The sequence below is a fragment of the Zingiber officinale genome, chromosome 5A, assembly GCF_018446385.1.
Source record: "Zingiber officinale cultivar Zhangliang chromosome 5A, Zo_v1.1, whole genome shotgun sequence".
Taxonomy (NCBI): Eukaryota; Viridiplantae; Streptophyta; class Magnoliopsida; order Zingiberales; family Zingiberaceae; genus Zingiber; species Zingiber officinale.
In genome coordinates this window covers 5,863,530-5,887,680 of record NC_055994.1, presented here as the reverse complement: position 1 = coordinate 5,887,680, position 24,151 = coordinate 5,863,530, and positions in this window count along the sequence as shown.

Here is a 24,151-nt window from a genome sequence, read left to right as displayed (position 1 = left end):
AGTATTTACTTGGTTCGGAGCCTATGGCGACTCCTACTCCAAGGCCCACGTTCGTTGAACGTTTACTTTGGGCAACACTTATATTTCGTAAAATTATTACAAGTTGAGTACAATTGAAAGCCGTAATAAAAGTTATACCGACAACAAAAGGCTAAATCTGAAGCTCCGGGTTGTCGGGATGTTGCTACAACACTTCTGGAATGTTTCTTGAGCAGCACGTTGAAGAAGGACAGCTTTTTGATTCATGATTCAAGCTGCTGCTCGAACACCTCTTTTTACACTGCTGGAGGCGCCTCCAAGCCTCCCGAGTCGCCCGCGTGGATCAGCACCGAACTGGTCGCAACTTATCTGTTGAAGGCGCCTCCAACCTCTGGTCCGAGGCACCTCCAAACCTGCTGCGCAACCAGCTTCTGCCTTGCACCCGAGGCGCCTCCAAGCTCCATGGAGGCACCTCGGACACTGTTCATCCGAGGCTCAACCTTGTTCTTTTGTACCTGCAAGACATGTTAAACCCAAACACACAAGCATATCCTGCAATACAAAAGTTAGCACATATAATATCATAAATATAAAGTTTGACAGTCATCGGACTGTCCGGTTCTGACTTAGGATTTCCTACCGGAAATCGTAGGTCGAACCGACGCCTACTGTTCCCTCTTCCGGGGAACGCGTCCTCACCTACTCCACTCAGGAGAGTTTACCTTTGCCAGTTCGATCCTCCAGATCGACTGGACTTTTGCTCAGCGTCCGTTGCTTCCGGTCTTCATGCTGGACGTCCAGTCCACGACCCGTCCAGACTTCTACCCAGTTCGCGACACCAGGATTTTAACCTAGGGTTGCCGCCCCCTAGAATTTTTGCCCGAAGCTCCGAACCGCCAAAACTTCCCGCATAGGGTTACCACCCCCTATGACCTAGGGTTACCACCCCCTAGGGTTTTCTCTTTGCCTAACCGCAGCTAGGACTTTCCTGAAATACTCAATCATACACATTAGATAACAATTAAACTTAACTTTGAATCCCTTTGCCATTATCAAAACTTGAGTTCGATCGTCGGATGCTTCCCGCACCAACAATCTCCCCCTTTTTGATTATGCCAACCGAAATTCAAAGTTAAGTAACAAAATGCAATAAAGATAAGCATAAATTAACACAAGCATAAATAAAACATAAGCACATTAAAGCTCCCCCTTAATAGAAGCTCCCCCTTAAAATGATTTCTTTTTATTTTAAATTTTCTTTAATTTCTTTTGAATTTCCTTATACTTATATTTTAAATTTTCTTTAATTTCTTTTGAATTCCTTATACTCTCCCCCATTGCCATATATCAAAATAAATAAGAGAGTAAAATGAGTATAGACATAAACACTTAGCTCTTTAAAATAAGTTTTCTTGTAATTATTTAGCTAAGTTAGAAGGCAATTTGCCATAAGTTTGGAATCACAATTTTTCAAGGATTTTAAAATCTAAGTTTGAGAAGTAATTTTTAAAATTTTCAAATAATTCCCAAAGTATGCTTTTAAAAGATTTTTCCAATGATTTTTCAAAGCATTATGAAAGATTTAAATGAAATTTTTAAATAATTTTAAGAAATAATTTTCAAAGGATTTTAAAATAAGTTTTTGAATTAATTTTTCAAGGATTTTAAAAAAAGTTTTTGAAATGATTTTTCAAAGAATTTTAAAATGGGTAGAAATTGATTTTTAAAGATTTTTTTAAAATAATTTTGAAATTGATTTTTTAAAGAATTTTTCAAATAATTTTGAATTTGACTTTTTAAAGAATTTTTCAAATAATTTTGAAATTGATTTTTAAAGAATTTTTGAAATTGTTTTTTAAAGAAATTTTCAAATAATTTTGAAATTGATTTTTAAAGAATTTTTTAAATAATTTTGAAATAATTTTTAAAATATTTTTCAAAAAAAATTTCAAGAATTTTTTAAATAAAGATTTTTCAAAATATTTTCAAATAATTTTTTAAAGAATTTTTAAAAGGTTTTTCAAAAGATTTTCAAATAATTTTTAAACGATTTTTCAAAAGATTTTCAAATAATTTTGAAAAGATTTTTCAAAAGATTTTTAAAGAATTTTTAAATGATTTTTTAAAGAATTTTAAAGAATTTTTTTTAAAAGGTTTTTCAAATAATTTTTAAGGAATTTTTAAAATGATTTTTCAAATAATTTTGAAATTGATTTTTAAAGGATTTTTCAAATAATTATTAAAGAATCTTTTAAAAGATTTTTCAAATAATTTTGAAAAGATTTTTCAAAATATTTTTAAAGAATTTTTAAATGATTTTTTAAATAATTTTAAAGAATTTTTTTTAAAAGGTTTTTCAAATAATTTTTAAAATGATTTTTCAAATAATTTTTTAAAGAATTTTTTAAATAAAGATTTTTCAAAAGATTTTCAAATAATTTTTTAAAGAATTTTTAAGAAGTTTTTCAAATAATTTTGAAATTGATTTTTAAAGAATTTTTCAAATAAGTTTGAAATTGATTTAAAAGATTTTTCAAATAATTTGGAATTGATTTTTAAAGAATTTTTCAAATAAGTTTGAAATTGATTTTTAAAGAATTTTTCAAATAATTTTGAAATTGATTTTTAATGAATTTTCAAAATAATTATTAACGAATTTTTTAAAAGTTTTTTCAAATAATTTTTTAAAGAATTTTTTAAAAGATTTTTCAAATAATTTTGAAATTGATTTTTAAATGATTTTTCAAATAATTATTAAAGAATTTTTTAAAAGATTTTTCAAATAATTTTGAAATTGATTTTTAAATAATTTTTAAATTGATTTTTAAAGAATTTTTTAAATAAGTTTGAAATTGATTTTTAAAAGATTTTTCAAATAATTATTTAAATAATTTTAAAAATGATTTTTCAAATAATTTTTTAAAGAATTTTTAAAATGATTTTTCAAATAATTTTGAAATTAAGTTTTAAAATATTTTAAAAATAATTTTTCAAAGATTTTTCAAATAATTTTGAAAGAAAGGTTGATTGGGTTTAGTTGATTTTAATTAAATTTTGACAATTTGAACTTATTTGAACCTAGATTCATCTCGCCCGATTCCTAATTATCAATCAGGTAATCTTAAGTAATTTTGTGAAATGGTTATCTTTAATTTAGGTTATTTCTAAGGATTAATTTACATTTGAGTTAAACTTAGGTTTTCCAATTAGTCAATTAAATATGTCTTTTCATGATTGATTCCCTGGTCAGGGCGAGGCTCTAGGCCTTCTTGGGTATGGGATCATCCACCCCTTCCTAGACAGAATCGCTCAAAGAAATATATATATTTAATTTTATTTTTGAAACTCCTAGATTTAACTAGCAAGTGTAAATTACGCCTAGATCCTTAAGTTATCCTAAATCTAAACATGCATAAAAAGAAATAAATAAACAAGTATCAATCAGTTCTATTTATTGGTAAAGATAGTCTTTCTATTGGCTCCCTCTGGATCATAACCTCGATATGGTCTATCAAGGTAATTGATCTGATCCTTGGGGACCCAATATTATCCAAGTCTAACTTGATTAACCAAGTTTGACTTGGGGACTCATGCTTGAATTATGTTTCTATTATTTCTATTTACTAACAACATATATGATTTATATTTTGTTTTGGTTTTAAATCCAAGTCCGGATTTGCTGTAATTGACTCGCTGTTTTCCAAGAATTATATCCAGATTCTTGGAACCCAAGGTGAACCGTTCCAACGTGTCCTTGAGTTCTTTAATTTGAGTTTTCAACTTGGAATTTTCTTCCTCAAGTTGTTGGACTTGAGTTGAACTTCCAATTTGAACTGGCTCAGTTAAAGAACTCGGGTTAGTCGCTTCCTTAAAGGCTATTACCTTCTTTTGGAGCGACTTGACCCGAACGTTGGATTTAGCCAACTTTTTTAGCAAGTAAGGAACTAAATTCTTTAATTCATCTATTTGAGTTGCGGCGAGTAAAGAACTTACAGTGGGGTTCGACCCTTCGGAAACGGATGCGGATCTGTGGCTTCGCTCGGACTCGGTTTCTGATTCGCTCTCGATCTCGGATTCGGACTTGGTCTCGGTTTCGACAATATTTGCTTGTATCGGTAGAGCTAGGAAGCTCGTTTGTTCAAGCTCTTCATCGGAATCTTCGGAGGAGGACTCATCCCACGTCGCCTGCAACACCTTCTTTCTAGCTTCTTTAGTCTTGATTGTACTTGCAACTAACACAACACCTTCCTCGGCCAGAGTAGTATTAGTCTGTTTAAATGATTCATCTATTAAACTGTGCTCACTTACTTTCGCATTGGAGTTATCTTCGTGTAGGTCAATCAACTTTTGCCACAACTCTTTTGCACTTTTGAAGGGCCTGATGCGGTTCAGTTCTTCATTGGTTAGGCCGCATTGTAGCATGCAGGTCGCTTTGACATCGGCTTCAACTTTTTTCATTGTGCTAGAATCTCAGTTGATGCATGAGATAAGTTTTCCGGTGCCGTCACGTGGAAGCTCGAGTCCGGTCTGGATAATGATCCACATCTCGACTTGCGTCTTGAGGTGGTATTCCATCCGGTTCTTCCAATATCCAAAGTCCTCGCCAGAAAATAGTGGTGGGCGGATGGTGCAAAATCCTTCTTGGAATGCCATTTAAGATCGAGCACACAAATAAACAAAAAAAACTTATCCCAGGACTTAATTAAATCCTGGATTAGTAGTGTGGTAGAAGGAAAGAAATAGAAATTCATGAATTTCGAGAAAAAATAATAAAATAATAATAAAATATTATTAAAAAAATATTATTTCAAATTTTGCCAAATTTGATATTTTATCAATACTAATAAACCGTGAAGAGATGAAAATGAATTTTTCGAAAATAATTTTGGAGGGAAAAAAACAAAAGGCGTACCAATTTATTTTTACCATATACGAACGAGAAAGCGATAAAAAAAAATGCTCGAACGGTAGTTGTACCAATTCAGAGCAACCCCGCTCTGATACGAATTGTTGGATCGAGACGCGCTAGGGGGGGTGAATAGCGCTCGTGGCTTTCACTCGTTTCAGATTCGTAAAACTCGAGTGATAAACGCAGCGGAAATAGAAACAATTACACAGAGGAACACAAGTATTTACTTGGTTCGGAGCCTATGGCGACTCCTACTCCAAGGCCCACGTTCGTTGAACGTTTACTTTGGGCAACACTTATATTTCGTAAAATTATTACAAGTTGAGTACAATTGAAAGCTGTAATAAAAGTTATACCGACAACAAAAGTCTAAATCTGAAGCTCCGGGTTGTCGGGATGTTGCTACAGCACTTCTGGAATGTTTCTTGAGCAGCACGTTGAAGAAGGACAGCTTTTTGATTGATGATTCAAGCTGTTGCTCGAACACCTCTTTTATACACTGTTGGAGGCACCTCCAAGCCTGTCCAAGGCGCCTCCAGGCCTCCCGAGTCGCCCGCGTGGATCAACACCGAACTGGTCGCAACTTATCTGTTGAAGGCGCTTCCAACCTCTGGTCCGAGGCGCCTCTAGCTCCATCCGAGGCGCCTCCAAACCTGCTGCGCAGCCAGCTTCTGCCTTGCACCCGAGGCGCCTCCAAGCTCCATGGAGGCACCTCGGACACTGTTCATCCGAGGCTCAACCTTGTTCTTTTGTACCTGTAAGACATGTTAGACCCAAAACACAAGCATGTCCTGCAATACAAAAGTTAGCACATATAATATCATAAATATAGAGTTTGACAGTCATCGGACTGCCCGGTTCTGACTTAGGATTTCCTACCGGAAATCCTAGGTCGAACCGACGCCTACTGTTCCTTCTTCCGGGGAACGCGTTCTCACCTACTCCACTCAGGATAGTTTACCTTTGCCAGTTCGATCCTCCAGATCGACTGGACTTTTGCTCAGCGTCCGTTTCTTCCGGTCTTCATGCTGGACGTCCGGACCATGACCCGTCTAGACTTCTACCCGGTTCGCGACACCAGGATTTTAACCTAGGGTTACCGCCCCCTAGGATTTTTGCCCGAAGCTCCGAACCATCAAGACTTCCCGCATAGGGTTACCACCCCCTATGACCTAGGGTTACCACCCCCTAGGGTTTTCTCCTTGCCTAACCGCAGCTAGGACTTTCTTGAAACACTCAATCATACACATTAGATAACAATTAAACTTAACTTTGAATCCCTTTGTCATTATCAAAACTTGAGTTCGATCGTCAGATGCTTCCCGCACCAACAGTTCAAAGATTACATAATAAGGTTAGCAAGAGGAAAGGTTCTTGAGGGCTCATTTCAAATAAGCCAAAGCATCGTCAGGGATAGAGTCGTTGAGCTGATCGCGGTCAATGGTATTGCCGGGTAGATCGACAGGCAGGTGCCCCTTCTTCTTGAGTTGATCAAAAATATTGTCCACGGCGCAGCCGAAGAGTTTGAGAACCCGGGTAACGAACTTGTCAACGAAGGTGTCAGATCGGATGTAGGCCACCTTCATCTCCTCGAAGCGGCTAGGCTCGCTTTCTTTATGCGCCTCTAAGGCCGACCGGGCGCTCTCCAGGTCCGCCGTCACCACCGCAAGATTGGCATCCTTGTCAGACAGCTGGCTCCTTAAAGAGGTTTCTTCGGACTCACGAGTTTGCCGCTCGGATGCCAGGAGATCCTCCGCCTTCTTCAACTTGTCTTCTGTCTGTTTCAGCTTCTGCTCGAGAGCCCAGGCCTCCACGTTCTTCTTCTCCAGATCATCAACAGCCCTTTGCTTGCGGGTGGTGGCGAGAGTGATTTTGCCCTCGAACGTGGTGATCTCTTTTTTGAGTCGGTCGATGTACCCGGCCTGCTCGGTGCTCTTACCCCGCTCGGCGGTCAACAGTTCATCACTCTTGGCCAAGTCGGCTTGCAGTTGGGCCACCTGAGTGTCGTTTAGACCGTGAATGGTCCCCGACTGGCCGAGAGCTTCCTTCAGTCATTTCAGCTCATCCTCCACAAAAGCGAGCCTCTGACACATCGCCAAGCCGTCCACCCAAAACTGCAGAAACAAAAACCCGTAGTCGATCAGAGACGAGGCCAGACAAGTTGGTGCAAGAGATGAAAGAAAAACTCACGCCGGTGAGTTGCCTAGTGTGGCTATTCGCCAGCACACCCGGGGGGGGGTCGCCGCTCGGGCACTTGCATCCTCCCACACCTCGGCCAGATGGCCTCGAATGATGATCCGGTGCTCGGTCTGATTCACCAAGCTCCCCGGTTCTGAAAGCTCTTCGGTAAGAAGATGGAGGGTGGCAGTGACACGTCTCCGGCCGGTCGGGGCTGAGTGAGAAGAAGCCGACCGGCCAGGGCGAGAAGACGAGGGCGCGGGGCAAATGCTGGACCTTAAAAGACGACCCTGACCCGACTACAGCGGCAAGCTGGTAAATGGAGGGTCAACAAGGGGGTCGGAGGGTGTCCGGTCGAAGGAGACATTGGCGGTCTCTGGCACAGTAGGCCCGGAAGCGCTAGTCCGATCGGCGATCCTTACCGCTGAGGAGGCGGAGCGGGCAGCTTTCTCCGATCGACGCCTCTTGCTCGTATTTGTTAGTTGCTACTCGGAAAGCCTAATGGTTCCACTGTACAAAAATTTTGTACAAAGGTCTGAACCTTTTCCTAGCTACCATGTGTTCTTTTAAATTAAATTTGGATCGCCTGCGGAACTTAACACGTTTGATCCAAAGTTTAATTTATTTGTTCTTTTAGGTTTAAACTTGGACCTCCTGCGGAACTTAACACGTTCGATCCAAATCACCTAGGTTATTAATTCCATTAAATATTAATTTCCTTTCCAGGACTGCATGGCGAGGCACATGACCTTCTTGGATATGGGAACAACCACCACCGCCTAGACAAAGCCGTTTAAGAAAAGCTAATATTTAATTTCCTTAAATAACTTTAAGTCAACCAAAAGGAACAATCAAATCACAAGGAAAAGAAAATTAAAAGAACACAACATCAAAAACAAATTCGAAATACTAGAATCGCATGCCTCTTGTATTTGGTATTTTTACATGAAGATAAAACTAGTATGATGCGGAAATTAAATACTAGTATACCTTTTCTTTTGCAAGCAAAAACCTGTAAGTCTTCTACCGTATTCCTCTTCTAACCTCGGACATTGTGTGGGCAACGATCTTCCGAGATGAGAAAACACCAAAGCACCTTCTTCTCCTCCTTGTAAGGTTCGGCCAAATCAAGTGCACCTCCAAGGATGAAGAGAAACCACCACCAATGCTCCAAGGGATGTAAGCTTTCTCTCCTTCTTCTCCAAGCTAGAATCCGGCCACACCTTGATCTCCAAGAGAGAAGAGAATTTCGGCCACAAGGATGGAGAGAAGAGAAAGGGAATAGCCGGCCACACCAAGGAAGAAAAGAGGGAGAAAATAATAGAGTCGTTAGCCATGAAGTCTCCTCTACCCCCTCTTTTATAATCCTTGGTCTTGGCAAATAAGGAAAATTTAATAAAAACTTCCTTAATTCTTTTGCCATTGAAAAGGAAAATTTATTTAATTAAAAACAATTTTCTTCTCATCAATTATAATGGCCGGCCAAATTAAAGCTACAAACAAGGAGAGTTTTAATTAATTAAAACTTCCTAATTTATCTCCAGAAATTTATAAAAAATTTCTCCAATAATTTTATTCCCTTCATGATTGGTTAATAAAAGGAAATTTCTATAATTTTAATTTTTCAACATGTGAATAATTTACAAAGAAGAAAAATAAAATATCTTTTCAATCTACAAATAAGGAAAGAGATCTAATCCCTTTTCTTAATCTTTTGTAGAAGAGATATTTTAATTTTAAATCTCTCCAAAAAATTATATCTTCCACATAAGAAAAATTTTAAATTAAAATTCTTTTCTAATTTAATGGGCCCGGCCACCTAAGCTTGGGTTCAAGCTAGGGCCGGCCACCCATGGACCAAGGCTTGGCCGGCCCTAGCTTGGTTCTCAAGCTAGCTTGGCCGGCCCCTACAACATGGGTATAAAGGTGGGTATAGGTGGGTATAGTACTCTATAATTAAGAGGCTACGATAGGGACCGAGAGGAGGAATTGGTTTTGGTCTCCCGATAAAATTAAGCATCCCATGTTCGCCCCGAACACACAACTTAATTTTATCAATACTAATTCATTCCACTAGAGAACTATTATTGAACTACCGCACCAATCCCAAATTACATTTTTTTTGGGCTCCTTCTTATTATGAGTGTGTTAGTCTCCCTGTATTTAAGATGTCGAATGTCCACTAATTAAGTGAGTTACTGACAACTCATTTAATTAATATCTTAGTCCAAGAGTAGTACCACTCAACCTTATCGTCATGTCGGACTAAGTCCGCCTGCAGGATTTAACATGACAATCTTTATGAGCTCCTCTTGGGGACATTTTCAACCTAGATTACTAGGACATAGTTTCCTTCTATAATCAACAACACACACTATAAGTGATATCATTTCCCAATTTATCGGGCTTATTGATTTATCGAACTAAATCTCACCCATTGATAAATTAAAGAAATAAATATCAAATATATGTGCTTGTTATTATATTAGGATTAAGAGCACACACTTCCATAATAACTGAAGTCTTTGTTCCTTTATAAAGTCAGTATAAAAGAAACGACCTCTAATGGTCCTACTCAATACACTCTAAGTGTACTAGTGTAATTATATAGTTAAGATAAACTAATACCTAATTACACTACGACCTTCCAATGGTTTGTTCCTTTCCATTTTAGTCGTGAGCTACTGTTTATAATTTATAAAGAATCGATAACACAATCTTCTGTGTGTGACACCACACACTATGTTATCTACAATATAAATTAATTGAACATCTACATTTATCATAAATGTAGACATTTGACCAATGTGATTCTTATTTCTAGATAAATATTTATACCAAAAGCTAGGCTTTTAGTATACATCCTAACAATCTCCCACTTATACTAAAAGACTGAGCTGTCATATCTGCTGCCATACATCTAATTCCCAACCCTTCAATATGTCCATCAAAAAGCTCTTGCCTTAAGGGCCTTAGTGAATGGATCTTCCAGGTTATCACTTGATGCAATCTAAGCGACAACAACTTCTCCTTGTTTATACGATTTCTCGTATTAGGTGATACTTGCGCTCTATTGTGTTTACTTGCCTTATGAACTTATGGTTTCTTCGAGTTTGCTACTGCACCACTATTATTACAATAAATTGTAATAATCTTTTGGACAAACCAGAAATCATATCTAAGTCCATCTTGAGGTCACTTGAGTCATTCAGCTTCTATGTCTGCCTCAGAGGTTGCCATATACTCAGCTTCTATGGTGGAGTCTGAAAAACACCTATGCTTAACACTCCTTCATAGTTATGACTTTTCCTCCTAAAGTAAACACAAAACCCCGAGGTTGTCTTACTATTATCCCTATATGATTGGAAATCCGGATCCATGTAACTCACTGGGAGCAAATCATCTGACTGGTAAACTTAGCATATAATCTTTAGTCCTTCTAAGGTACTTTAACATATGCTTTCACAACAGTCCAATGCCCCTGTCCTGGGTTACTTTGATATCTGTTAACCATTCTCACAGCAAAATAGATATCCGGTCTAGTGCATAGCATACATTAGGCTTCCTACAGCCGAAACATAAGGAACTACATTCATGCCCTTTATCTCCTTTGATATCTTCGGAGATATCTCTTTAGATAAAGCCGCTCCATGTCTAAAAGGTAGAAAAACATTTCTTGGATTTTTGCATGCTAAAACGAGCTCATTGTATGAAGCTTAGCACAACATTCTTTTCCTTGCGATCCTTGATCCCAAGAATATGTGCTCACTCTCCTAAGTCCTTCATAACAAATTGCTTGGACAACCATACCCTTACTTCTGATAACACCTTGATATTGTTTCCAACTATAAAAAATGTGATCTACGTATAGTACAAGAAATACCACCACGTTTCCATCACATTTCTTGTATACACAAGACTTATCCGGTAACTAAATCCATAAGACTGGATTACTTCATTAAACCAGATGAACCAAGACTTTGAAGCTTTACTTCAGTCCATAGACCGATTGAGCTTTCATACTAGATGCTCTTTTCCCTTTGCAATGAACCTCTCTGGCTGCTTTATATAGATGCATTCTTCAAGACTTCCATAAAGGAAAACTGTCTTGACATCCATTTGCCTAATCTCATAGTCTATATAAGCAGTAATAGATAAAAGAATCCGGATAGACTTAAGCATGGCTACCGATAAAAGGTTTCCCTTTTTCAACAAGCCTTGCTTTGAAAGTTTCCACTTTCCCATCTATCCCTTTTTTCTATTGTAGACTTATTTTCACCTAATGGCTTTTACACCATTTGGTGATTCTATAAGCTCCTAGAATCTATTAGAATACATATATTCTAATTCTGTATTTATTGCTCTTTGCAAAGATACTTCATCTTTACCTTGGAGTGCTTCGTCATATGTCCGGGGATCAGGTTCATGTCCACCAGGGATCAAGTCCAAAAACTCTCCCAAAGCATGAATCTTTTAAGTTGCCTAACAACCCTCCCACTACGATTAGGCACTGTCTATAATTGTGTATCAATTGTGATACGTGTTGCAGTTTCTTGTGATATTTCATCTTGTACAGTTGGTACTAGATAAGACGTGTCCTCTATTAAGAACAAATTTACTTATGGGCTTGTGGTTCATTATATAGTCCTCTTCAAAAATTAGTCATTGATGCTAACAATGACCTTCTGATTTTTAAGACTATAAACCCACTTTCGTTTCTCTAGGATAACTCACAAACTAGTGAATTCCTATCCAACTTATCATTGTCTCTCTTCAGCATATGTGCTGGACTACCCGAATCCGAATATGCTTCAAAATAGGCTTACGCCTATTCAGCAATTCTATATGAGTAGAGAGTTCTGACTTTGGAAGGTACTATGTTCACTTCCATTTTCAGAGTATATCCTTAAACGAATCTAATTATTTCCATAAGAGTCATATACCTTTTTTCCACTACACCATTCTGTTGGGGTGTACCAGGTGCAGTTAGTTGGGATTGAATCCCTACTTTTGATAAGTGACTCCTAAATTGTCCCAAGAGATACTTGCCACTACAATCTTACCATAGTGACTTGATACTTTTACTTTAACGTTTCTCCGCATCAGTTTTATACTTTTGAACTAATCAAAACACTTAGTCTTGCGGCACATCAAGTAAATGTATTTGTATTTTGAATAGTTGTCTATAAAATAGATGAAATATTCGATACTCCCTCTTGTCTGGATAGTCATAGGATCACACAAATCAGAATGAACCAATTCCAACATATCTTTGGCTCCATACCCCTTAGACTTAAAAGCTTCTTGGTTATTTTTCCTTCCAAGTAAGACTCACAGGTTGGAAAGATTTCCACTACTAATGAACCCAAAAGTTCATCAGCTACCAATGAATCCTACTCAAGTTAATATAACCTAGCCTTAGATGCCAAAGATATAATTAGTTCATTTCCGAAGGTTGCTTTCTCTTAAAGTTAGAAGATGTGTTACTAATTTCTATTTGTTGCATCGTGGGAGTTATTGGATTTATAAATTGCCAACCAATGTACCAGAGTAGATAACTTCTCTCTTTTTCTTAATAACAACTTTGTTATTAAAAGAGGCAGAATATCAGGTTCTTTGAATAGTTTAGAAACTGAAAACTAGTTCTTTCTAAACTTGGTACATAAAGACAATTACTCAAAAACATGTTTTATTCTTATCAAAGGATAAACATCTCCCACTACAACAGCTGCCACTTTTACAGCAATGCCCATGTGGACGGTGTTTTTATTTTCATTTAGTTGTCGGGTTTCCTGGAACCCTGCAATGAATTGCAGACATGATTAATGGCAACTGCATCTACACTCCAGGTTCTGGTAGATAACACCACTAAACATGTTTCAACTAATGAATTAAATACACCTATATTGTTCTTAGTTCTAAGAAGACAGTCTACCTTAATGTCCAAGTCCTATTTTCCAGTCATTACAATTGGGATTACTAAGTCTTTTCTATAGTATAACATCTAGGGGATTGACAACATTTTAAATCCTAAGAATCATAAAAATATTTGATCAAGATCAACTCCTTAAAATCCCCATGAATTTTGTATGTCACGATAGTGTGGACGTATACAAAATCAAAGAGGAGATTTTATCCATTAATTTTATTATCTCGTCAAAATTACTTTATGACGAATAAAATTAATAGTTGATCTTTCTTTGATCAAATATTTGGTCAAAACTTTTGAATTTAAAATAACATTGATTCCTCAAACAATATTATTTAAATTCACCAACACCTCAAACACCGTGAATTTTGCATGCCACGATAGTGTGGACGTATACAAAATTTAAACATTTGTAAGAGGAGGGTTTTACCCATTAATTATCTTGTCAATAAATCTTTATGACAAAATAAAATTACCTCAAACACCATGAGTTTTGTATGCCACGATAGTGTGGACGTATACAAAATCAAACATTTGTAAGAGAAGTTTTTCCCATTAATTTTATTTTCTTGTCAACCTGACAAATAAAATTACCTCATACACCGTGAATTTTGTATGCCATGATGGTGTGGACGTATATAAAAACTCAACATTTGTAAGAGAGGGTTTTAATTTTATTATTCTGTCAACTTATCTTTTTGACAAATTAATAGTTGGTTTTCTTCGGTCACACAAATAATAGCAGTGACTCTGATGGGGAGGATACTATTAGACGTGCCTAAGTGTATACCATTACTTGACACTTAGTCCATTAACAGGATTATGTCCCTTCCGATGGGGAAGATCACACGCTCTTGATTAATTTCCTATAGTCATCCAAAATGGAAGTTTGATCTAGTGATCCGCAAACAAGCTCATCCGATATGGAAGAAGGCACTCAGAGCCAACCCGCAAGCTTGTTGCATCACTTATAAACCAGTAATGGAGACCGTGAGATTTATTTTTAAAAAAATAAATCCCTCTCCCACTTAGTTATTTAAAGTGAGGAATTTTGACTATGCTAGCCTACTTAGCATGCATACTAACAAGCACACACAACACAGCATAAAAAACAATAAATAGAAAAACTAATTTTCAACTATTATGGCTTTTATCTATTGCTGTCCTTCGTGTGTCGCCAACCCTAGCTGCTGCCATCTTTGGCCACCGCCACTGGGTCTAGTTGTCGCATCCATCTTGCTCCTTGTTCCGCTGCGCCTCTGGTCCTCAAAAGGTTCCACGCCTTGCAAGATTCGATCCGCGACATAAATAGAATTTTACATTTTTCGATCCTATATTCCTCGAAGGAATATACATGTAAACTAGATCGAACATAAAATAAAATTTACATCCATCGATCCTATATTCCATAAAAGGAATGTACATGTAACTAGATCAAAAATAAAATCCTAATAAAACTAAATACAGCTCCTGCTGTATTTTATAATACAATCATGCACACACAATAAAATGCCCTTGACATGTCCAAGGGTCCAATCACACACATAATAATTATAAGTCATAATAGTTGAATTCTGCATCCACAAAGTTAGCACATCCTACTATTAACCTGCCTAAATTATGTATGACATGTGCATAATTAAACTAATACCAAATACACAGAGGCAAAACCCTAGCTCTGATACCAATTGTTAGTTGCTACTCGGAAAGCCTAATGGTTCCACTGTACAAAAATTTTGTACAAAGGTCTGAACCTTTTCCTAGCTACCATGTGTTCTTTTAAATTAAATTTGGATCGCCTGCGGAACTTAACACGTTTGATCCAAAGTTTAATTTGGTTTAGACTTGGACCTCCTGCGGAACTTAACACGTTCGATCCAAATCACCTAGGTTATTAATTCCATTAAATATTAATTTCCTAAATTGGCTTCCAGGACTGCATGGCGAGGCACATGACCTTCTTGGATATGGGAACAACCACCACCGCCTAGACAAAACTTTTTAAGGAAAGCTAATATTTAATTTCCTTAAATAACTTTAGGTCAACCAAAAGGAACAATCAAATCACAAGGAAAAGAAAAATAAAAGAACACAACATCGAAAATAAATTCGAAATACTAGAATCGCATGCCTCTTGTATTTGGTATTTTTACATGAAGATAAAACTAGTATGATGCGGAAATTAAATACTAGTATACCTTTTCTTTTGCAAGCAAAAACCTGTAAGTCTTCTACCGTATTCCTTTTCTAACCTCGGACATTGTGTGGGCAACGATCTTCCGAGATGAGAAACCACCAAAGCACCTTCTTCTCCTCCTTGTAAGGTTCGGCCAAATCAAGTGCACCTCCAAGGATGAAGAGAAACCACCACCAATGTTCCAAGGGATGTAAGCTTTCTCTCCTTCTTCTCCAAGATAGAATCCGGCCACACCTTGATCTCCAAGAGAGAAGAGAATTTCGGCCACAAGGATGGAGAGAAGAGAAAGGGAATAGCCGGCCACACCAAGGAAGAAAAGAGGGAGAAAATAATAGAGTCGTTAGCCATGAAGTCTCCTCTACCCCCTCTTTTATAATCCTTGGTCTTGGCAAATAAGGAAAATTTAATAAAAACTTCCTTAATTCTTTTTCCATTGAAAAGGAAAATTTATTTAATTAAAAACAATTTCCTTCTCATCAATTATAATGGCCGGCCAAATTAAAGCTACAAACAAGGAGAGTTTTAATTAATTAAAACTTCCTAATTTGTCTCCAGAAATTTATAAAAAATTTCTCCAATAATTTTAATCCCTTCATGATTGGTTAATAAAAAGAAATTTCTATAATTTTAATTTTTTAACCTGTGAATAATTTACAAAGAAGAAAAATAAAATATCTTTCCAATCTACAAATAAGGAAAGAGATCTAATCCCTTTTCTTAATCTTTTGTAGAAGAGATATTTTAATTTTAAATCTCGACAAAAAATTATATCTTCCACATAAGAAAAATTTTAAATTAAAATTCTTTTCTAATTTAATGGGCCCGGCCACCTAAGCTTGGGTTCAAGCTAGGGCCAGCCACCCATGGACCAAGGCTTGACCGGCCCTAGCTTGGTTCTCAAGCTAGCTTGGCCGACCCCTACAACATGGGTATAAAGGTGGATATAGGTGGGTATAGTACTCTATAATTAAGAGGCTACGATAGGGACCGAGAGGAGGAATTGGTTTTGGTCTCCCGATAAAATTAAGCATCCCATGTTCGCCCCGAACACACAACTTAATTTTATCAATAATAATTCATTCCACTAGAGAACTATTATTGAACTACCGCACCAATCCCAAATTACATTTTTTTTTGGGCTCCTTCTTATTATGAGTGTGTTAGTCTCCCTGTATTTAAGATGTCGAATGTCCACTAATTAAGTGAGTTACTGACAACTCATTTAATTAATATCTTAGTCCAAGAGTAGTACCACTCAACCTTATCGTCATGTCGGACTAAGTCCACCTGCAGGATTTAACATGACAATCTTTATGAGCTCCTCTTGGGGACATTATCAACCTAGATTACTAGGACACAGTTTCCTTCTATAATCAACAACACACACTATAAGTGATATCATTTCCCAATTTATCAGGCTTATTGATTTATCAAACTAAATCTCACCCATTGATAAATTAAAGAAATAAATATCAAATATATGTGCTTGTTATTATATTAGGATTAAGAGCACACACTTCCATAATAATTGAGGTCTTTGTTCCTTTATAAAGTCAGTATAAAAGAAACGACCTCTAATGGTCCTACTCAATACACTCTAAGTGTACTAGTGTAATTATATAGTTAAGATAAACTAATACCTAATTACACTACGACCTTCCAATGGTTTGTTCCTTTCCATTTTAGTCGTGAGCTACTGTCTATAATTTATAAAGAATCGATAACACAATCTTCTGTGTGTGACACCACACACTATGTTATCTACAATATAAATTAATTGAACATCTACATTTATCAAATGTAGACATTTAACCAATGTGATTCTTATTTCTAGATAAATATTTATACCAAAAGCTAGGCTTTTAGTATACATGCTAACAGTATTCTCGAGCGGCGTCTCCGATAGCGAGCCCTCTTCTGGAGTTGACTGAGTGGTCGGAAGTTCTGCGATCGGTGCACCAATCGCCGCTCCTTCGATCGACACCTGACCCGACTCCCCACCGGCCTCTTGAATAAGCCCATGCTCGGTGGGTGTCTACTCTGGAAGATCTTCCGGCTGAAATCCCCGCTCGGCCAAAACTTCGACCACTACTTTGTCAACGTCGGCGGTGGTAAGCTTCGATTGCCCGACCAAGCGTGCCCTCATCATGATGTCGGCTGCAAAATAAAGAAAGAAATCAGTTAGACAAAGAGAAAAGAAGCGGGTGAGCAGTTTACCTAAGTTAATCGGCTCGGAGGGGCTGATCGGGCTGAGGCCAAAGAGTGTCAGGACTCCTTCCTCCAGCAACTTGTGAATGTTAAACTTCTGACCGGCCGGCATGGAGGCAGCATGTAAGTAAGTCGGAGTGCTCTTATAGTTGGGATCGAAATGTAGCTAGAGGGGGGCTGAATAGCTCATCGCGTGCTCGTGTGCTTAGCGTTGCTTGTTTCTTCAAAGATGCGCAGCGGAAATACAAGAAACAACTACAAACAACGCTAACAAGTAGATTTACTTGGTATCCACCTCCAAAGGAGGTGACTAGTCCAAGGATCGACACACTCACACACCCTCCACTATGTCAACACTCCTTTTCGGTAACTACCGAAGGCGGAGAAGCCCTACAAGTTCACACTACAAGGAGAAAGGGAAATGATACAAAAATACAAGCACAAAGCTTACAATGAGTACAGAAAAACCCTAACCCTAGCTTTCTTCCTCTTGCAGTAGATTCGCCTCTTGACTTGGAAGAACCTCCAAGAGCTTCAAGAACTGGCGGTGAGAACCCTGTGGAGGAGCTCTGTGATCGCTGGTGAAGATCTGAGATGATTCGGTAAAGTTCTGAGAGTTCTCTCTACTGAAGGAATCGAGCGCCTGCAGCTTAATACGACGCTAACGGTCGGATCCCGATCGATTGGAATGCTCCCAATCGATCGGGGAGGCTTTGGATCGATCAACGGATCGATCCAGAGCGCCTCTGTGCTCTGGAAATTCGCCTGGATCGATCGGCTGATCGATCCAAGGCTTATCGCGACAAAGCGCACCTTCCCAATTGATCACCCGATCGATTGGGACCTCTGGATCGATCAGCTGATCAATCCAACAGGCTTCTGTGCGTTCGCGACTGCCTCCCAATCGATCCACTGATCGATTGGGACGAAGGCTTCTCGCGGGGACACCCCAATCGATCGGCCGATCGATTGGGCTCCAGCCAATCGATCCAGCTGATGGTTTTTGCCCAAAACCAAGTCCCAAAGCCCCCAACCAACATCCGGTCAATCCATGACCTGTTGGTTCATCATGCCTAGCATCCGGTCACCCATGACCTGCTAGGACTCCCTCACCAAGTGTCCGGTCAATCCCTTTGACCCACTTGGACATTTCTTCATCATGCCAAGTATCCGGTCACTCCCTTGACCTACTTGGACTTTCACCAGATGTCTAGTCAACCTTGACCCATCTGAATTTCTCCGTGACAAGTATCCAGTCAATCCTTTGACCTACTTGAACTTTCACCAGATGTCTGGTCAACCTTGACCCATCTGGATTTCTCCGTGCCAAGTATCCAGTCAATCCTTTGACCTACTTGGACTTTCATTCTGCCTAGCTTCACTCACTAGGACTTCTCTTCTGTCTGGCTTCACTCACCAGGACTTTCACCTAGCTTCACTCACTACAATTTTCACCTGGCTTCACTCACCAGGATTTTCTTCTGCCTGGCTTCACTCACCAGGACTTTCACCTAGCTTCACTCACTAGGATTTTCACTTCTGCCTGGCTTCACTCATCAGGACTTTCACCTAGCTTCACTCACTAGGATTTTCACTTCTGCCTAGCTTCACTCACTAGGACTTCTCTTCTGCCTAGCTTCACTCACCAGGACTTTCACCTAGTTTCACTCACTAGGATTTTCTTCTGCCTGGCTTCACTCACCAGGACTTTCTCACTGCCTAGCTTCACTCACTAGGTCTTTCACCTGGCTTCACTCACCAGGATTTTCACTTCTGCCTAACATCCCAGTTAGGACTTTCCCAGTCAAGTATCCGGTCAACCTTGACCTACTTGACTCTTCTTCAACCAACCTGATCAGACCCTGATTAGAAGGGAATTGCACCAAACAATCTCCCCAAATGAACAACTGCACCTGCACTTGTCCATATCATCGAAGTCTCATATTGTCAAACATTGAAACCCAAACCAAGACTCAAGCTTGGTCAACCAGGTCAACCTTGACCTGAGGGATATTGCACCAACAATCTTCTCCTTTTTGATGTTTGACAATACCACAATACCACTTACAATACCACATGTAAGTTAGGCTAATCCCATAGCCTAAACCTTCTTCATGCCACTAGGTAATGAATACATAAGTTAAACCCTTCATTTTCCCCCTAAGAGGGCACACTCCCTCTTAGATAATGAAAGTCTAACTTACCCCTTTTCATTCTCCCCCTATTGGCACACATCAACCTCAAATTTGGGCACACGTCAACAAACTCCCTTGTTGAAAACTCTTCCCCTGAAGAGTTGCTCATCGTTGTTCACAACTTCACTCGTTGTGATCAACACGATAATGAAGGTCCCATACCCTTCATTATCCTTAACCCTACATTCTCCCCCAATGTAGTCAAATGCCCATCCTTGAGCATTATCCACTTGAACAATGAAGATATCCACTCCCCATTGTAAACACATGCTCAACCTTGAGCATATTCTTAAAAGAAGGTTAACCACCTTCCAAGGTTCATGAAAAATAATTTTCATGTCTTTAAAGAGTTCCTCCCCCTAAAGACATGGTGGTAACTTCTGTCATTGCACCAACAATGACTTGGAATCCCTAAACCTTTAGGAAACCCAAATTTAGAAGTTTTGAGGTTCAAATATTCAAAATTTGAAACAAACCTCAACCTAAACTTCAATTTAGTCTTCCTTAACCAATCCATCCTTGTTTTCAACATGAAAACACCCTTTTTATGTATACAAATATATTTTGAGGGGTTTGGAATGGTTACCTAGACTAAACAAGGGTCAAACCACTGAAAATCAGCTTTCCCAACTGAAATCAACAATTTCGATCGATTGGAGTTGGGTCCCAATCGATCGGACCATGCTGAATCGATCCACTGATCAATTCAGGAGGGCTGGATCGATCCAGACGGCTTCTGTTCGCGAGAAGCCTGCTCTCAATCGATCGCCCGATCGATTGAGACCCTTCAATCGATCGGGTGATCGATTGAGGTCCTGATATTTCTGAAATTCACTTTCAGTGAATTTCAGAAACCCCTAGAAAAACCTACAAAATTCCAAAAATTGTAAAAATTTGTGTAGACATTATTTAGGGTATATTTTATCATGGAAAAATAGTTTTCTAAGAAAATACTTCATATTTTCAAAGATTAACACAAATTTGAAAACTTGCAAAAACTTTAGTGTCTTCTTCAAGTTTGTGTCTAACTATTCAATGGTAATTACTATCAAAAGATAGCCTTCACCAAGGTTTTCCAAAAGCATTTTAAAATCATTTTCAAAACCAATATCCCACCATGTTCCTTGAGCATAATGCACATGACTTGTACATTAGCTTTCCCAATGATGGGAAAACACATAACTATGTGTTTTGATGAACTTAAAACTCAAAAGAATGCACTAAATCAACATCTTAAGTTTTGTTCATCATCCTAATATCTCACTTGTATCTAATGTGCACTAAAACACATACAAGTCATCTTATAGGTCTTTGTGAGATGTAAATTTTGGTTTTACCCTAATCTAGGGATCATGTATATCTATCTAGACATTTTTAGTGGTAAACATCCACCAAGGATGTTACTTGTTGATTCCACTTGTTTATAAATGCCTTTTGTTTATACCATTTGTTTATAAATGTCATTTGTCCTTAATTTTAAGGAAATAAACATAATTCATGATAATGTTATGGCATACATCAAAATGAAATAGCTTTCAAAAGAAAGATTCCTATAACTACATGATGTATGTATGACATGACATGGTATTTTTGTATTTTTCATAATAAGGTATGAATGCAAAATACAAATAAATAAATATGATGTCATGACATATAATGGGTAAACAATCATGGCAAGATTTAGCATAAATAAAATACCTAGATTACCTATCTAAGTATCCTTAATCTTAGCTAATCTTAAAAATTAAACCTAGATTGCCCAAAAGTGCTTCAAAAAAATGCCAAAACCTAAATTGGCATTTCTAATTCTCTTGATTAATTTTTGCCAATTGAAATTAAGTATATTCCTCAAGTGTTGGCATATTTCATTTTTCCACAAGAGTAGCACTTTAAATTAAGGCTTAGATTTGCCTTAAATTACTAAGAAAATACCAAAGTCCCAACTTGGTATTTCTTATGTTTTCCCAAATTGTGCCAATTAAGATTAAAATCAATACTTTTCAACTTTGGCACATTTTACTCTTTCAAAGAGTAAATTATAAATCCATTTCATTTTCAAAGGTTGATAATAACCTTGAAAATGCTCCTTGAGTGTCAATTTCTTCAAAGTTGGGTTAACTACCCTTCTTCTTAGAGTTGACACTCTCTAACCCATCTATGGGGTAGAGAAGATGCTCCTAGGAACCCAAAACCTATTGGTGCTCCTTGGATGCTCTAGGTATTCACTAGAGATAACTTCCCTAGATACCTTCCTAGTGACCTTGTTTAGCTTCTTAGAAGCCTTGGTCACTTTTTCTAGGTCAACCCTAGGGATTACTTCCCTTGTGACCTTCTTTGTGACTTTCTTAGACTTCTTAGAAGTCTTAGTCACATTTGTTGCAAAAATACTCTTAGGAATAACCTTCCTAGTATTTTTGACTTGATCACTAGACCTAGGGTTGGTTCCATAACTATATGGAACCCTATGATAGGAAATTACATCCTTCTTGGCCTTTGGTTTGTATCCCAAACCTCTATGGCCATTGGATGACTTTGATACTCCTAGCCCTAGATTTTTACCCTTAGACCCTTGTGTTTCATTTTTGATTTTTTTAAGGGTCTTCTCTAATTTATCAAGTCTTGACCTCAAGACTTGATTTTCCTTCCATAATCCCTCAACCATAGATTTTTCACTAAAATCATGATTTTTCTTCTTCTTAGGCAAATACCTAGAGTCCTTAGGATTCTTGCCTAAATTCCTATCTATCTTTCTAAACCTAGGTTGAGAGGTTTTATCATGCCTCCTATTTTCATGGTAAATAGCATTAAAATGATATAAACTAGAACTAGCATGCTTTTTACCATAATTTAAAGGAGTAGGCTCAATAAAAGATACCTTCTTTTTTACCTTGGAGGCTCCCCCTTGAGTTGAGCTTCCTCCTTGAGCCTTGACCACCTTCTTCCCCTTAGGGCATTGACTTCGGTAATGCCCCTTTTGATTGCAAGAGAAGCACACAATGTGCTCCTTGCTCTTCTTTGTATTGGGGATGGTCTCCTTGGGCTTCTTCTTGCCCTTTTATGTCACTTGGCCCTTCTTCTTGGCCAATTTAGGGCATTTACTTTTGTAATACCCTTTTTCCCTACATTCAAAGCATATAATATGATTTTTATTATTAATTGAAATTGTTATACCTTTGCTTGTAGGGGTGACATCTTCTCCTTTTGATCCAGAGGTAGAAGCTTCCTCTTGATCCGAAGATGATACTCCTCCAATAGATTTGACTTGACCCGTGGAGGTGGAAGCTTCTTCATCCTCTTCATCTCTTGACCCGGATGTGGAGGATTCTTCTTGCTCTTGATCTGGTGTCAATGAAGATTGCTCCCCCTCAATCCTAGAGGTGGAGGCTTCACCTTCTTCTTCATCCTCTTGTACATGAAACAAGGAATATACTCCTTCCTTGCTCTTTGATTGTACTCCTTTGAGGATGAAGCTTCTTCTTGGACTTCTTCTTCGGAAGTTGAGCATCTCTCAACTTCGGAGTCCTCCTCTTGGTCTTGCTCCAATGAGTCGCCCTCTTTGGATTTTTCTTGGCTTGGTACAGTGGAGGGGATCTCATGAGTCTTTGCCAATTTGCTCTATAGCTCTTTGGCATCTTCAAAATCTCCAATTTGCTCCAAGATGTTGCTTGGCAATAAATTGACCAAAAGCTTGGTCACTTTGTCATTGGCCTCACATCTTTGGAGTTGCTCCTTACTCCATTTGCTTTTTTTGAGGACTTTGTCCTTGGAGTTCTTTGGAGCTTCAAAACCTTCCATGAGAGCAAACCATTGCTCTATCTCCATCATCAAGAAATTTTTTATTCTTGATCTCCAAGAATTGAAGCTTGTCATTGTGTACGGTGGAGTCACCCTTGTGTCAAAACCAAGTCCATCTTGGAATTACATCTTGAAGTTGAGCTTCTTGAATTCTTTGACTTTGATGAATTTGCTCCAACTTCTTCACCCTCTAGCTTTGCTTGTTTTGTTTGCCCCTTTCGGCGATGATTCCGGTGAAGAGTGACCTTGCTCTGATACCACTTGTTGGGACCGAAATGTAGCTAGAGGGGGGGTGAATAGCTCGTCGCGTGCTCGTGTGCTTGGCGTTGCTTATTTCTTCAAAGATGCGCAGCGGAAATACAAGAAACAACTACAAACAACGCTAACAAGTAGATTTACTTGGTATCCACCTCCAAAGGAGGTGACTAGTCCAAGGATCGACACACTCACACACCCTCCACTATGTAAACACTCCTTTTTGGTAACTACCGAAGGCGGAGAAGCCCTACAAGTTCACACTACAAGGAGAAAGGGAAAGGATACAAAAATATAAGCACAAGGCTTACAATGAGTACAGAAAAACCCTAACCCTAGCTTTCTTCCTCTTGTAGTAGATCCGCCTCTTGACTTGGAAGAATCTCCAAGAGCTTCAAGAACTGGCGGTGAGAACCCTGTGGAGGAGCTCTGTGATCGCTGGTGAAGATCTGAGATGATTCGGTGAAGTTCTGAGAGTTCTCTCTACTGAAGGAATCGAGCGCCTG